Genomic DNA, 17,912 nt, shown 5'->3' with positions numbered 1-17,912 from the left:
TCAATCAAACATCTTTTTGTCTGTCCATCTGTCCATGTCCATGTGTACAGAACAGTTAACCATATACCTTACATCACTTTCCTGCACTATGCTCCCAAAAATCCTGCAAAGTATCTAGGCTGCAGAGGGAGCACTGGGTTCACAGAGACACTTGCAGTTCGAGTCGGCCGCGTGTACCTACAAAACCAGGAAATGGTTGTGCTGGGAGATATACCCGTGTCTCTATCCTCTGTCCTCTTTCATCTCCTTCTAACTTGCTGTCTGTATTTAGCCACATTCATTGACTACGTGCTCCCTGAAGATCTCAAGTATCATTCCTCTGGGCCTGTTGTCGACAGAAAAGTAAACTTGTTGCTTTGCTCAACACCATGTTTGAAGGACATCAGCGTGATCACCGCCGATAGGACGGAGGGTCAAATAAAAAGGAACACCAATTTCTAGACAGGAGCAGTTGGGAGCTAACAGTGTATTGTGGAGTGACGTGTTTATTTGAGTGTCCAAACTTCCCTCTTTAGGTGGTTATTAGATTTTCACGTTCGTGAACATCATAAAATCCACTGATTTCAAAGGCCCAGATGCTTATTATTACAGCAACTCAGTTGTTGAGGTGAGAGAAAATGAGAAGTATGTTGCTGCACCACTAAATCTATGGCTGGGAACTGTTGAAACCAAACAAAAAGAATTCACGGTGGCCAGATAGGGCTATTTTCTGCTGACTGTCTCTGGGGACTCAAACAGAATCCATTTGCTTGATTGTTTGATTTTCCGTTTCACTCGTGTAGGGTACTTGTCCACACACCTTCGGCTTGTAGTTTGTCTGTGTCCTTGGATCTCAAGTGCGTCTCCTGTAAGTAAGCACGTAGGTGTCTTGAGTTTTCATCCCTTCTTTTATCCCTGTGTCTTTTGTTTGCAGCACTCAGTGCCTGACCTTTTATTCTGATGATTCAGAGCTGTGCACTTATTGCACTTAAAGAATATTTTTATCATTAATCTACAATCACGTGAAGAACATTATGTTCACTATGCTCCCCCCTTCACCAAGTGCCCCCGAAAAACCTCTTCAGTCACTGTCGATCAGCGTAGTTGGATGCTGTAGACCCCTTCACCATGTCCCCCCCAAAAGTCCCCGTTACAGTCACTGTCCATCAGTGAGTAGTAAGATGCTATATGATCTCTACTAGTCTTCTCTGTGTTGTACAGGACTCCCCATGCACACCCGACCCCGCGCATTATACATGCTAAACTTAATGCCCCCATTCTTTCTCCCCACACTTATCCCTCCCTTCAGACTCACCCTGCCCAGTCCTTTTTCCTTTGGTTACTTTTGTTCAACTCTCGGGTTCTGTGAGTCTGCTGCTGTTTTTTTACTTCAGTTTTTCTTTGTTGCTATACTCCACACATGAGTGAAATCACTTGGTACTTGCCTTTATCCGCCTGCCCTATTTTTCTGAACATACTACCGCTTTGCTCCATCCACGTCATTGCAAATGGTAGTATTTGTTTTCTTCTTATGGCTGCTTACTGCACTTTTTAAACTGGATATCATTCTTCCTTTTTGTTTGTAGTTTAGCTATGTTATTCACCATTCAACTCCTGGTTATGAACAATAGCTTTGTGTCAATCGACATGTATCTGTATCTATCTATCTAAAGGTCTGTCTGTCTATCTATGTATCTATGTATGTATATATCTATGTATCTATGTATCTATCTATGTATCTATCTATCTTCCTATCATCTATCTATGATGTCTATCATCTATTAATCTATGTACCTATCTATCTATCTTTCACCTGTCGTCTGTCTACCTATCTATCTATGAAACAATCATCTTTTTGTCTGCCCATCTATCCTTATGTACAGAACAGTTAACAACATAGCCTATGTCTCTTCCCTACATTATGCTTCCAGAAACCTTGCAAGGTAACTAAGCCATAAGGAGAGCACTGTGTTCACCGATACGCTTTCAGGTAGAGTCAGCAGAGTGTGCTTACAAAACCAGTAAATGGAGGTGAAAGGACTTGAACACGTATCTTTGTCCTCTGTCCTCTTATACTTCCTGCTCGCTTGTTGACTTTATTTAGCCACATTCAGTGAGTAAGTGATCCCTGAAGACCACAAGTATCCTTCGTCTGGGCCTGTTGTCGACAGAAAAGTGTACTTGGCCCTTTGCACACCACCATGTTTGAGGGACATTGGCGTGATCACTGCTGATAGGTGGAGGGACAAATATGAATTAACACCTATTTCTGGACAGGAGCAGTTGGGAACAAAGAGTGTGTTGTGGAGTGAAGTGTTTATTTGAGTGTCCAAACTTCCCTCTTTAGGTGGTTATTACTTCTTTACATTTGTGAACATCATAAAAAGCAATGATTATAAATGCCCAGACGCATATTATTACAGCAATTCATTTGTTGAGGTGAGAGGAAATGAGAAGGAAGTTGCTGCACCACTAAATCTATGCCTGAGCACTGCTGAAACCAAACAAAAAGAATTCACGGTGTCTAGATAGGGCTATTTTCTACTGACACTCTCTGGGCTCCAAAACAGAACCAATTTCTTTCTTTGTTTCTCAGTTTCACTTGTGTAGGGTACCTGTCCCCGCCCCTTCAGCTTGTAGTTTGTCTGTGTCCTTGGATCTCAAGTGAGTCTCCAGTAAGGGAGCACGTAGGTGGTCTTGAGTTTTCATCAGTTCTTCTAACCCTGTGTCTTTTGATTGGAGCACTCAAAGGCTGTACTTTTATTCTGATATTTGAGAGCTGTGCTCTTACTGCACTTTGAAATTCTTTTTGTTCTCATTAATATACAGTCACATGCAGAAAATTATGTTATTCTGTCTACCCTCTTCACCAAGTCACCCCAAATCCCAGTTACAGCCGCTCTCCGTCAGCATGTACTAAGATGCTGTAGAATCACTACATGTCTTCTCTGTGTTGTACAGCCCTACCCATGACACCCCACCCTACACATTATACATGCTAATCCTAATGCCCCCATTCTTTTTCCCCGCACTTATTACTCCCTTCCCACAAACCCTACCCAGTCCCTTTCTCTTTGGTAACTGTTAGTCCACTCTCGGGTTCTGTGAGTCTGCTGCTGTCTTTTCCTTCAGTTTTTCTTTGTTATCATACTCCACACATGAGTGAAATCATTTGGTACATGTATTTCTCCGCCTGGACTATTTGACTGAGCATAATACCCTCTAGCTCCATTCACGTTATGGCAAATGATAGGATTTGTTTTCTTCTTATGGCTGCTTACTGCACTTTTTAAACTGGATTTCATTCTTCTTTTTTGTTTGTAGTTTTGCATTGTGCTTTCACCATTGCTCTCTTTGTTATGAGCAGTAGCTTTGTGTTAATCGATATGTACCTATATCTATCTATCTGTCTGTCTATCTATTTATCAATCACTCAATCAAACATCTTTTTGTCTGTCCATCTGTCCATGTCCATGTGTACAGAACAGTTAACCATATACCTTACATCACTTTCCTGCACTATGCTCCCAAAAATCCTGCAAAGTATCTAGGCTGCAGAGGGAGCACTGGGTTCACAGAGACACTTGCAGTTCGAGTCGGCCGCGTGTACCTACAAAACCAGGAAATGGTTGTGCTGGGACTTGAACCCGTGTCTCTATCCTCTGTCCTCTTTCATCTCCTTCTAACTTGCTGTCTGTATTTAGCCACATTCATTGACTACGTGCTCCCTGAAGATCTCAAGTATCATTCCTCTGGGCCTGTTGTCGACAGAAAAGTAAACTTGTTGCTTTGCTCAACACCATGTTTGAAGGACATCAGCGTGATCACCGCCGATAGGACGGAGGGTCAAATAAAAAGGAACACCAATTTCTAGACAGGAGCAGTTGGGAGCTAACAGTGTATTGTGGAGTGACGTGTTTATTTGAGTGTCCAAACTTCCCTCTTTAGGTGGTTATTAGATTTTCACGTTCGTGAACATCATAAAATCCACTGATTTCAAAGGCCCAGATGCTTATTATTACAGCAACTCAGTTGTTGAGGTGAGAGAAAATGAGAAGTATGTTGCTGCACCACTAAATCTATGGCTGGGAACTGTTGAAACCAAACAAAAAGAATTCACGGTGGCCAGATAGGGCTATTTTCTGCTGACTGTCTCTGGGGACTCAAACAGAATCCATTTGCTTGATTGTTTGATTTTCCGTTTCACTCGTGTAGGGTACTTGTCCACACACCTTCGGCTTGTAGTTTGTCTGTGTCCTTGGATCTCAAGTGCGTCTCCTGTAAGTAAGCACGTAGGTGTCTTGAGTTTTCATCCCTTCTTTTATCCCTGTGTCTTTTGTTTGCAGCACTCAGTGCCTGACCTTTTATTCTGATGATTCAGAGCTGTGCACTTATTGCACTTAAAGAATATTTTTATCATTAATCTACAATCACGTGAAGAACATTATGTTCACTATGCTCCCCCCTTCACCAAGTGCCCCCGAAAAACCTCTTCAGTCACTGTCGATCAGCGTAGTTGGATGCTGTAGACCCCTTCACCATGTCCCCCCCAAAAGTCCCCGTTACAGTCACTGTCCATCAGTGAGTAGTAAGATGCTATATGATCTCTACTAGTCTTCTCTGTGTTGTACAGGACTCCCCATGCACACCCGACCCCGCGCATTATACATGCTAAACTTAATGCCCCCATTCTTTCTCCCCACACTTATTCCTCCCTTCAGACTCACCCTGCCCAGTCCTTTTTCCTTTGGTTACTTTTAGTCAACTCTCGGGTTCTGTGAGTCTGCTGCTGTTTTTTTACTTCAGTTTTTCTTTGTTGTTATACTCCACACATGAGTGAAATCACTTGGTACTTGCCTTTATCCACCTGCCCTATTTTTCTGAACATACTACCGCTTTGCTCCATCCACGTCATTGCAAATGGTAGTATTTGTTTTCTTCTTATGGCTGCTTACTGCACTTTTTAAACTGGATATCATTCTTCCTTTTTGTTTGTAGTTTAGCTATGTTATTCACCATTCAACTCCTGGTTATGAACAATAGCTTTGTGTCAATCGACATGTATCTGTATCTATCTATCTAAAGGTCTGTCTGTCTATCTATGTATCTATGTATGTATATATCTATGTATCTATGTATCTATCTATGTATCTATCTATCTTCCTATCATCTATCTATGATGTCTATCATCTATTAATCTATGTACCTATCTATCTATCTTTCACCTGTCGTCTGTCTACCTATCTATCTATGAAACAATCATCTTTTTGTCTGCCCATCTATCCTTATGTACAGAACAGTTAACAACATAGCCTATGTCTCTTCCCTACATTATGCTTCCAGAAACCTTGCAAGGTAACTAAGCCATAAGGAGAGCACTGTGTTCACCGATACGCTTTCAGGTAGAGTCAGCAGAGTGTGCTTACAAAACCAGTAAATGGAGGTGAAAGGACTTGAACCCGTATCTTTGTCCTCTGTCCTCTTATACTTCCTGCTCGCTTGTTGACTTTATTTAGCCACATTCAGTGAGTAAGTGATCCCTGAAGACCACAAGTATCCTTCGTCTGGGCCTGTTGTCGACAGAAAAGTGTACTTGGCCCTTTGCACACCACCATGTTTGAGGGACATTGGCGTGATCACTGCTGATAGGTGGAGGGACAAATATGAATTAACACCTATTTCTGGACAGGAGCAGTTGGGAACAAAGAGTGTGTTGTGGAGTGAAGTGTTTATTTGAGTGTCCAAACTTCCCTCTTTAGGTGGTTATTACTTCTTTACATTTGTGAACATCATAAAAAGCAATGATTATAAATGCCCAGACGCATATTATTACAGCAATTCATTTGTTGAGGTGAGAGGAAATGAGAAGGAAGTTGCTGCACCACTAAATCTATGCCTGAGCACTGCTGAAACCAAACAAAAAGAATTCACGGTGTCTAGATAGGGCTATTTTCTACTGACACTCTCTGGGCTCCAAAACAGAACCAATTTCTTTCTTTGTTTCTCAGTTTCACTTGTGTAGGGTACCTGTCCCCGCCCCTTCAGCTTGTAGTTTGTCTGTGTCCTTGGATCTCAAGTGAGTCTCCAGTAAGGGAGCACGTAGGTGGTCTTGAGTTTTCATCAGTTCTTCTAACCCTGTGTCTTTTGATTGGAGCACTCAAAGGCTGTACTTTTATTCTGATATTTGAGAGCTGTGCTCTTACTGCACTTTGAAATTCTTTTTGTTCTCATTAATATACAGTCACATGCAGAAAATTATGTTATTCTGTCTACCCTCTTCACCAAGTCACCCCAAATCCCAGTTACAGCCGCTCTCCGTCAGCATGTACTAAGATGCTGTAGAATCACTACATGTCTTCTCTGTGTTGTACAGCCCTACCCATGACACCCCACCCTACACATTATACATGCTAATCCTAATGCCCCCATTCTTTTTCCCCGCACTTATTACTCCCTTCCCACAAACCCTACCCAGTCCCTTTCTCTTTGGTAACTGTTAGTCCACTCTCGGGTTCTGTGAGTCTGCTGCTGTCTTTTCCTTCAGTTTTTCTTTGTTATCATACTCCACACATGAGTGAAATCATTTGGTACATGTATTTCTCCGCCTGGACTATTTGACTGAGCATAATACCCTCTAGCTCCATTCACGTTATGGCAAATGATAGGATTTGTTTTCTTCTTATGGCTGCTTACTGCACTTTTTAAACTGGATTTCATTCCTCTTTTTTGTTTGTAGTTTTGCATTGTGCTTTCACCATTGCTCTCTTTGTTATGAGCAGTAGCTTTGTGTTAATCGATATGTACCTATATCTATCTATCTGTCTGTCTATCTATTTATCAATCACTCAATCAAACATCTTTTTGTCTGTCCATCTGTCCATGTCCATGTGTACAGAACAGTTAACCATATACCTTACATCACTTTCCTGCACTATGCTCCCAAAAATCCTGCAAAGTATCTAGGCTGCAGAGGGAGCACTGGGTTCACAGAGACACTTGCAGTTCGAGTCGGCCGCGTGTACCTACAAAACCAGGAAATGGTTGTGCTGGGACTTGAACCCGTGTCTCTATCCTCTGTCCTCTTTCATCTCCTTCTAACTTGCTGTCTGTATTTAGCCACATTCATTGACTACGTGCTCCCTGAAGATCTCAAGTATCATTCCTCTGGGCCTGTTGTCGACAGAAAAGTAAACTTGTTGCTTTGCTCAACACCATGTTTGAAGGACATCAGCGTGATCACCGCCGATAGGACGGAGGGTCAAATAAAAAGGAACACCAATTTCTAGACAGGAGCAGTTGGGAGCTAACAGTGTATTGTGGAGTGACGTGTTTATTTGAGTGTCCAAACTTCCCTCTTTAGGTGGTTATTAGATTTTCACGTTCGTGAACATCATAAAATCCACTGATTTCAAAGGCCCAGATGCTTATTATTACAGCAACTCAGTTGTTGAGGTGAGAGAAAATGAGAAGTATGTTGCTGCACCACTAAATCTATGGCTGGGAACTGTTGAAACCAAACAAAAAGAATTCACGGTGGCCAGATAGGGCTATTTTCTGCTGACTGTCTCTGGGGACTCAAACAGAATCCATTTGCTTGATTGTTTGATTTTCCGTTTCACTCGTGTAGGGTACTTGTCCACACACCTTCGGCTTGTAGTTTGTCTGTGTCCTTGGATCTCAAGTGCGTCTCCTGTAAGTAAGCACGTAGGTGTCTTGAGTTTTCATCCCTTCTTTTATCCCTGTGTCTTTTGTTTGCAGCACTCAGTGCCTGACCTTTTATTCTGATGATTCAGAGCTGTGCACTTATTGCACTTAAAGAATATTTTTATCATTAATCTACAATCACGTGAAGAACATTATGTTCACTATGCTCCCCCCTTCACCAAGTGCCCCCGAAAAACCTCTTCAGTCACTGTCGATCAGCGTAGTTGGATGCTGTAGACCCCTTCACCATGTCCCCCCCAAAAGTCCCCGTTACAGTCACTGTCCATCAGTGAGTAGTAAGATGCTATATGATCTCTACTAGTCTTCTCTGTGTTGTACAGGACTCCCCATGCACACCCGACCCCGCGCATTATACATGCTAAACTTAATGCCCCCATTCTTTCTCCCCACACTTATCCCTCCCTTCAGACTCACCCTGCCCAGTCCTTTTTCCTTTGGTTACTTTTGTTCAACTCTCGGGTTCTGTGAGTCTGCTGCTGTTTTTTTACTTCAGTTATTCTTTGTTGCTATACTCCACACATGAGTGAAATCACTTGGTACTTGCCTTTATCCACCTGCCCTATTTTTCTGAACATACTACCGCTTTGCTCCATCCACGTCATTGCAAATGGTAGTATTTGTTTTCTTCTTATGGCTGCTTACTGCACTTTTTAAACTGGATATCATTCTTCCTTTTTGTTTGTAGTTTAGCTATGTTATTCACCATTCAACTCCTGGTTATGAACAATAGCTTTGTGTCAATCGACATGTATCTGTATCTATCTATCTAAAGGTCTGTCTGTCTATCTATGTATCTATGTATGTATATATCTATGTATCTATGTATCTATCTATGTATCTATCTATCTTCCTATCATCTATCTATGATGTCTATCATCTATTAATCTATGTACCTATCTATCTATCTTTCACCTGTCGTCTGTCTACCTATCTATCTATGAAACAATCATCTTTTTGTCTGCCCATCTATCCTTATGTACAGAACAGTTAACAACATAGCCTATGTCTCTTCCCTACATTATGCTTCCAGAAACCTTGCAAGGTAACTAAGCCATAAGGAGAGCACTGTGTTCACCGATACGCTTTCAGGTAGAGTCAGCAGAGTGTGCTTACAAAACCAGTAAATGGAGGTGAAAGGACTTGAACCCGTATCTTTGTCCTCTGTCCTCTTATACTTCCTGCTCGCTTGTTGACTTTATTTAGCCACATTCAGTGAGTAAGTGATCCCTGAAGACCACAAGTATCCTTCGTCTGGGCCTGTTGTCGACAGAAAAGTGTACTTGGCCCTTTGCACACCACCATGTTTGAGGGACATTGGCGTGATCACTGCTGATAGGTGGAGGGACAAATATGAATTAACACCTATTTCTGGACAGGAGCAGTTGGGAACAAAGAGTGTGTTGTGGAGTGAAGTGTTTATTTGAGTGTCCAAACTTCCCTCTTTAGGTGGTTATTACTTCTTTACATTTGTGAACATCATAAAAAGCAATGATTATAAATGCCCAGACGCATATTATTACAGCAATTCATTTGTTGAGGTGAGAGGAAATGAGAAGGAAGTTGCTGCACCACTAAATCTATGCCTGAGCACTGCTGAAACCAAACAAAAAGAATTCACGGTGTCTAGATAGGGCTATTTTCTACTGACACTCTCTGGGCTCCAAAACAGAACCAATTTCTTTCTTTGTTTCTCAGTTTCACTTGTGTAGGGTACCTGTCCCCGCCCCTACAGCTTGTAGTTTGTCTGTGTCCTTGGATCTCAAGTGAGTCTCCAGTAAGGGAGCACGTAGGTGGTCTTGAGTTTTCATCAGTTCTTCTAACCCTGTGTCTTTTGATTGGAGCACTCAAAGGCTGTACTTTTATTCTGATATTTGAGAGCTGTGCTCTTACTGCACTTTGAAATTCTTTTTGTTCTCATTAATATACAGTCACATGCAGAAAATTATGTTATTCTGTCTACCCTCTTCACCAAGTCACCCCAAATCCCAGTTACAGCCGCTCTCCGTCAGCATGTACTAAGATGCTGTAGAATCACTACATGTCTTCTCTGTGTTGTACAGCCCTACCCATGACACCCCACCCTACACATTATACATGCTAATCCTAATGCCCCCATTCTTTTTCCCCGCACTTATTACTCCCTTCCCACAAACCCTACCCAGTCCCTTTCTCTTTGGTAACTGTTAGTCCACTCTCGGGTTCTGTGAGTCTGCTGCTGTCTTTTCCTTCAGTTTTTCTTTGTTATCATACTCCACACATGAGTGAAATCATTTGGTACATGTATTTCTCCGCCTGGACTATTTGACTGAGCATAATACCCTCTAGCTCCATTCACGTTATGGCAAATGATAGGATTTGTTTTCTTCTTATGGCTGCTTACTGCACTTTTTAAACTGGATTTCATTCTTCTTTTTTGTTTGTAGTTTTGCATTGTGCTTTCACCATTGCTCTCTTTGTTATGAGCAGTAGCTTTGTGTTAATCGATATGTACCTATATCTATCTATCTGTCTGTCTATCTATTTATCAATCACTCAATCAAACATCTTTTTGTCTGTCCATCTGTCCATGTCCATGTGTACAGAACAGTTAACCATATACCTTACATCACTTTCCTGCACTATGCTCCCAAAAATCCTGCAAAGTATCTAGGCTGCAGAGGGAGCACTGGGTTCACAGAGACACTTGCAGTTCGAGTCGGCCGCGTGTACCTACAAAACCAGGAAATGGTTGTGCTGGGACTTGAACCCGTGTCTCTATCCTCTGTCCTCTTTCATCTCCTTCTAACTTGCTGTCTGTATTTAGCCACATTCATTGACTACGTGCTCCCTGAAGATCTCAAGTATCATTCCTCTGGGCCTGTTGTCGACAGAAAAGTAAACTTGTTGCTTTGCTCAACACCATGTTTGAAGGACATCAGCGTGATCACCGCCGATAGGACGGAGGGTCAAATAAAAAGGAACACCAATTTCTAGACAGGAGCAGTTGGGAGCTAACAGTGTATTGTGGAGTGACGTGTTTATTTGAGTGTCCAAACTTCCCTCTTTAGGTGGTTATTAGATTTTCACATTCGTGAACATCATAAAATCCACTGATTTCAAAGGCCCAGATACTTATTATTACAGCAACTCAGTTGTTGAGGTGAGAGAAAATGAGAAGTATGTTGCTGCACCACTAAATCTATGGCTGGGAACTGTTGAAACCAAACAAAAAGAATTCACGGTGGCCAGATAGGGCTATTTTCTGCTGACTGTCTCTGGGGACTCAAACAGAATCCATTTGCTTGATTGTTTGATTTTCCGTTTCACTCGTGTAGGGTACTTGTCCACACACCTTCGGCTTGTAGTTTGTCTGTGTCCTTGGATCTCAAGTGCGTCTCCTGTAAGTAAGCACGTAGGTGTCTTGAGTTTTCATCCCTTCTTTTATCCCTGTGTCTTTTGTTTGCAGCACTCAGTGCCTGACCTTTTATTCTGATGATTCAGAGCTGTGCACTTATTGCACTTAAAGAATATTTTTATCATTAATCTACAATCACGTGAAGAACATTATGTTCACTATGCTCCCCCCTTCACCAAGTGCCCCCGAAAAACCTCTTCAGTCACTGTCGATCAGCGTAGTTGGATGCTGTAGACCCCTTCACCATGTCCCCCCCAAAAGTCCCCGTTACAGTCACTGTCCATCAGTGAGTAGTAAGATGCTATATGATCTCTACTAGTCTTCTCTGTGTTGTACAGGACTCCCCATGCACACCCGACCCCGCGCATTATACATGCTAAACTTAATGCCCCCATTCTTTCTCCCCACACTTATCCCTCCCTTCAGACTCACCCTGCCCAGTCCTTTTTCCTTTGGTTACTTTTGTTCAACTCTCGGGTTCTGTGAGTCTGCTGCTGTTTTTTTACTTCAGTTATTCTTTGTTGCTATACTCCACACATGAGTGAAATCACTTGGTACTTGCCTTTATCCACCTGCCCTATTTTTCTGAACATACTACCGCTTTGCTCCATCCACGTCATTGCAAATGGTAGTATTTGTTTTCTTCTTATGGCTGCTTACTGCACTTTTTAAACTGGATATCATTCTTCCTTTTTGTTTGTAGTTTAGCTATGTTATTCACCATTCAACTCCTGGTTATGAACAATAGCTTTGTGTCAATCGACATGTATCTGTATCTATCTATCTAAAGGTCTGTCTGTCTATCTATGTATCTATGTATGTATATATCTATGTATCTATGTATCTATCTATGTATCTATCTATCTTCCTATCATCTATCTATGATGTCTATCATCTATTAATCTATGTACCTATCTATCTATCTTTCACCTGTCGTCTGTCTACCTATCTATCTATGAAACAATCATCTTTTTGTCTGCCCATCTATCCTTATGTACAGAACAGTTAACAACATAGCCTATGTCTCTTCCCTACATTATGCTTCCAGAAACCTTGCAAGGTAACTAAGCCATAAGGAGAGCACTGTGTTCACCGATACGCTTTCAGGTAGAGTCAGCAGAGTGTGCTTACAAAACCAGTAAATGGAGGTGAAAGGACTTGAACACGTATCTTTGTCCTCTGTCCTCTTATACTTCCTGCTCGCTTGTTGACTTTATTTAGCCACATTCAGTGAGTAAGTGATCCCTGAAGACCACAAGTATCCTTCGTCTGGGCCTGTTGTCGACAGAAAAGTGTACTTGGCCCTTTGCACACCACCATGTTTGAGGGACATTGGCGTGATCACTGCTGATAGGTGGAGGGACAAATATGAATTAACACCTATTTCTGGACAGGAGCAGTTGGGAACAAAGAGTGTGTTGTGGAGTGAAGTGTTTATTTGAGTGTCCAAACTTCCCTCTTTAGGTGGTTATTACTTCTTTACATTTGTGAACATCATAAAAAGCAATGATTATAAATGCCCAGACGCATATTATTACAGCAATTCATTTGTTGAGGTGAGAGGAAATGAGAAGGAAGTTGCTGCACCACTAAATCTATGCCTGAGCACTGCTGAAACCAAACAAAAAGAATTCACGGTGTCTAGATAGGGCTATTTTCTACTGACACTCTCTGGGCTCCAAAACAGAACCAATTTCTTTCTTTGTTTCTCAGTTTCACTTGTGTAGGGTACCTGTCCCCGCCCCTTCAGCTTGTAGTTTGTCTGTGTCCTTGGATCTCAAGTGAGTCTCCAGTAAGGGAGCACGTAGGTGGTCTTGAGTTTTCATCAGTTCTTCTAACCCTGTGTCTTTTGATTGGAGCACTCAAAGGCTGTACTTTTATTCTGATATTTGAGAGCTGTGCTCTTACTGCACTTTGAAATTCTTTTTGTTCTCATTAATATACAGTCACATGCAGAAAATTATGTTATTCTGTCTACCCTCTTCACCAAGTCACCCCAAATCCCAGTTACAGCCGCTCTCCGTCAGCATGTACTAAGATGCTGTAGAATCACTACATGTCTTCTCTGTGTTGTACAGCCCTACCCATGACACCCCACCCTACACATTATACATGCTAATCCTAATGCCCCCATTCTTTTTCCCCGCACTTATTACTCCCTTCCCACAAACCCTACCCAGTCCCTTTCTCTTTGGTAACTGTTAGTCCACTCTCGGGTTCTGTGAGTCTGCTGCTGTCTTTTCCTTCAGTTTTTCTTTGTTATCATACTCCACACATGAGTGAAATCATTTGGTACATGTATTTCTCCGCCTGGACTATTTGACTGAGCATAATACCCTCTAGCTCCATTCACGTTATGGCAAATGATAGGATTTGTTTTCTTCTTATGGCTGCTTACTGCACTTTTTAAACTGGATTTCATTCTTCTTTTTTGTTTGTAGTTTTGCATTGTGCTTTCACCATTGCTCTCTTTGTTATGAGCAGTAGCTTTGTGTTAATCGATATGTACCTATATCTATCTATCTGTCTGTCTATCTATTTATCAATCACTCAATCAAACATCTTTTTGTCTGTCCATCTGTCCATGTCCATGTGTACAGAACAGTTAACCATATACCTTACATCACTTTCCTGCACTATGCTCCCAAAAATCCTGCAAAGTATCTAGGCTGCAGAGGGAGCACTGGGTTCACAGAGACACTTGCAGTTCGAGTCGGCCGCGTGTACCTACAAAACCAGGAAATGGTTGTGCTGGGACTTGAACCCGTGTCTCTATCCTCTGTCCTCTTTCATCTCCTTCTAACTTGCTGTCTGTATTTAGCCACATTCATTGACTACGTGCTCCCTGAAGATCTCAAGTATCATTCCTCTGGGCCTGTTGTCGACAGAAAAGTAAACTTGTTGCTTTGCTCAACACCATGTTTGAAGGACATCAGCGTGATCACCGCCGATAGGACGGAGGGTCAAATAAAAAGGAACACCAATTTCTAGACAGGAGCAGTTGGGAGCTAACAGTGTATTGTGGAGTGACGTGTTTATTTGAGTGTCCAAACTTCCCTCTTTAGGTGGTTATTAGATTTTCACGTTCGTGAACATCATAAAATCCACTGATTTCAAAGGCCCAGATGCTTATTATTACAGTAACTCAGTTGTTGAGGTGAGAGAAAATGAGAAGTATGTTGCTGCACCACTAAATCTATGGCTGGGAACTGTTGAAACCAAACAAAAAGAATTCACGGTGGCCAGATAGGGCTATTTTCTGCTGACTGTCTCTGGGGACTCAAACAGAATCCATTTGCTTGATTGTTTGATTTTCCGTTTCACTCGTGTAGGGTACTTGTCCACACACCTTCGGCTTGTAGTTTGTCTGTGTCCTTGGATCTCAAGTGCGTCTCCTGTAAGTAAGCACGTAGGTGTCTTGAGTTTTCATCCCTTCTTTTATCCCTGTGTCTTTTGTTTGCAGCACTCAGTGCCTGACCTTTTATTCTGATGATTCAGAGCTGTGCACTTATTGCACTTAAAGAATATTTTTATCATTAATCTACAATCACGTGAAGAACATTATGTTCACTATGCTCCCCCCTTCACCAAGTGCCCCCGAAAAACCTCTTCAGTCACTGTCGATCAGCGTAGTTGGATGCTGTAGACCCCTTCACCATGTCCCCCCCAAAAGTCCCCGTTACAGTCACTGTCCATCAGTGAGTAGTAAGATGCTATATGATCTCTACTAGTCTTCTCTGTGTTGTACAGGACTCCCCATGCACACCCGACCCCGCGCATTATACATGCTAAACTTAATGCCCCCATTCTTTCTCCCCACACTTATTCCTCCCTTCAGACTCACCCTGCCCAGTCCTTTTTCCTTTGGTTACTTTTAGTCAACTCTCGGGTTCTGTGAGTCTGCTGCTGTTTTTTTACTTCAGTTTTTCTTTGTTGTTATACTCCACACATGAGTGAAATCACTTGGTACTTGCCTTTATCCACCTGCCCTATTTTTCTGAACATACTACCGCTTTGCTCCATCCACGTCATTGCAAATGGTAGTATTTGTTTTCTTCTTATGGCTGCTTACTGCACTTTTTAAACTGGATATCATTCTTCCTTTTTGTTTGTAGTTTAGCTATGTTATTCACCATTCAACTCCTGGTTATGAACAATAGCTTTGTGTCAATCGACATGTATCTGTATCTATCTATCTAAAGGTCTGTCTGTCTATCTATGTATCTATGTATGTATATATCTATGTATCTATGTATCTATCTATGTATCTATCTATCTTCCTATCATCTATCTATGATGTCTATCATCTATTAATCTATGTACCTATCTATCTATCTTTCACCTGTCGTCTGTCTACCTATCTATCTATGAAACAATCATCTTTTTGTCTGCCCATCTATCCTTATGTACAGAACAGTTAACAACATAGCCTATGTCTCTTCCCTACATTATGCTTCCAGAAACCTTGCAAGGTAACTAAGCCATAAGGAGAGCACTGTGTTCACCGATACGCTTTCAGGTAGAGTCAGCAGAGTGTGCTTACAAAACCAGTAAATGGAGGTGAAAGGACTTGAACCCGTATCTTTGTCCTCTGTCCTCTTATACTTCCTGCTCGCTTGTTGACTTTATTTAGCCACATTCAGTGAGTAAGTGATCCCTGAAGACCACAAGTATCCTTCGTCTGGGCCTGTTGTCGACAGAAAAGTGTACTTGGCCCTTTGCACACCACCATGTTTGAGGGACATTGGCGTGATCACTGCTGATAGGTGGAGGGACAAATATGAATTAACACCTATTTCTGGACAGGAGCAGTTGGGAACAAAGAGTGTGTTGTGGAGTGAAGTGTTTATTTGAGTGTCCAAACTTCCCTCTTTAGGTGGTTATTACTTCTTTACATTTGTGAACATCATAAAAAGCAATGATTATAAATGCCCAGACGCATATTATTACAGCAATTCATTTGTTGAGGTGAGAGGAAATGAGAAGGAAGTTGCTGCACCACTAAATCTATGCCTGAGCACTGCTGAAACCAAACAAAAAGAATTCACGGTGTCTAGATAGGGCTATTTTCTACTGACACTCTCTGGGCTCCAAAACAGAACCAAATTCTTTCTTTGTTTCTCAGTTTCACTTGTGTAGGGTACCTGTCCCCGCCCCTTCAGCTTGTAGTTTGTCTGTGTCCTTGGATCTCAAGTGAGTCTCCAGTAAGGGAGCACGTAGGTGGTCTTGAGTTTTCATCAGTTCTTCTAACCCTGTGTCTTTTGATTGGAGCACTCAAAGGCTGTACTTTTATTCTGATATTTGAGAGCTGTGCTCTTACTGCACTTTGAAATTCTTTTTGTTCTCATTAATATACAGTCACATGCAGAAAATTATGTTATTCTGTCTACCCTCTTCACCAAGTCACCCCAAATCCCAGTTACAGCCGCTCTCCGTCAGCATGTACTAAGATGCTGTAGAATCACTACATGTCTTCTCTGTGTTGTACAGCCCTACCCATGACACCCCACCCTACACATTATACATGCTAATCCTAATGCCCCCATTCGTTTTCCCCGCACTTATTACTCCCTTCCCACAAACCCTACCCAGTCCCTTTCTCTTTGGTAACTGTTAGTCCACTCTCGGGTTCTGTGAGTCTGCTGCTGTCTTTTCCTTCAGTTTTTCTTTGTTATCATACTCCACACATGAGTGAAATCATTTGGTACATGTATTTCTCCGCCTGGACTATTTGACTGAGCATAATACCCTCTAGCTCCATTCACGTTATGGCAAATGATAGGATTTGTTTTCTTCTTATGGCTGCTTACTGCACTTTTTAAACTGGATTTCATTCTTCTTTTTTGTTTGTAGTTTTGCATTGTGCTTTCACCATTGCTCTCTTTGTTATGAGCAGTAGCTTTGTGTTAATCGATATGTACCTATATCTATCTATCTGTCTGTCTATCTATTTATCAATCACTCAATCAAACATCTTTTTGTCTGTCCATCTGTCCATGTCCATGTGTACAGAACAGTTAACCATATACCTTACATCACTTTCCTGCACTATGCTCCCAAAAATCCTGCAAAGTATCTAGGCTGCAGAGGGAGCACTGGGTTCACAGAGACACTTGCAGTTCGAGTCGGCCGCGTGTACCTACAAAACCAGGAAATGGTTGTGCTGGGACTTGAACCCGTGTCTCTATCCTCTGTCCTCTTTCATCTCCTTCTAACTTGCTGTCTGTATTTAGCCACATTCATTGACTACGTGCTCCCTGAAGATCTCAAGTATCATTCCTCTGGGCCTGTTGTCGACAGAAAAGTAAACTTGTTGCTTTGCTCAACACCATGTTTGAAGGACATCAGCGTGATCACCGCCGATAGGACGGAGGGTCAAATAAAAAGGAACACCAATTTCTAGACAGGAGCAGTTGGGAGCTAACAGTGTATTGTGGAGTGACGTGTTTATTTGAGTGTCCAAACTTCCCTCTTTAGGTGGTTATTAGATTTTCACGTTCGTGAACATCATAAAATCCACTGATTTCAAAGGCCCAGATGCTTATTATTACAGCAACTCAGTTGTTGAGGTGAGAGAAAATGAGAAGTATGTTGCTGCACCACTAAATCTATGGCTGGGAACTGTTGAAACCAAACAAAAAGAATTCACGGTGGCCAGATAGGGCTATTTTCTGCTGACTGTCTCTGGGGACTCAAACAGAATCCATTTGCTTGATTGTTTGATTTTCCGTTTCACTCGTGTAGGGTACTTGTCCACACACCTTCGGCTTGTAGTTTGTCTGTGTCCTTGGATCTCAAGTGCGTCTCCTGTAAG

The sequence above is a fragment of the Manis pentadactyla genome, chromosome 9 (assembly GCF_030020395.1).
Source record: "Manis pentadactyla isolate mManPen7 chromosome 9, mManPen7.hap1, whole genome shotgun sequence".
In the NCBI taxonomy this organism is placed as follows: domain Eukaryota; kingdom Metazoa; phylum Chordata; class Mammalia; order Pholidota; family Manidae; genus Manis; species Manis pentadactyla.
This window is presented reverse-complemented; position numbering follows the sequence as displayed.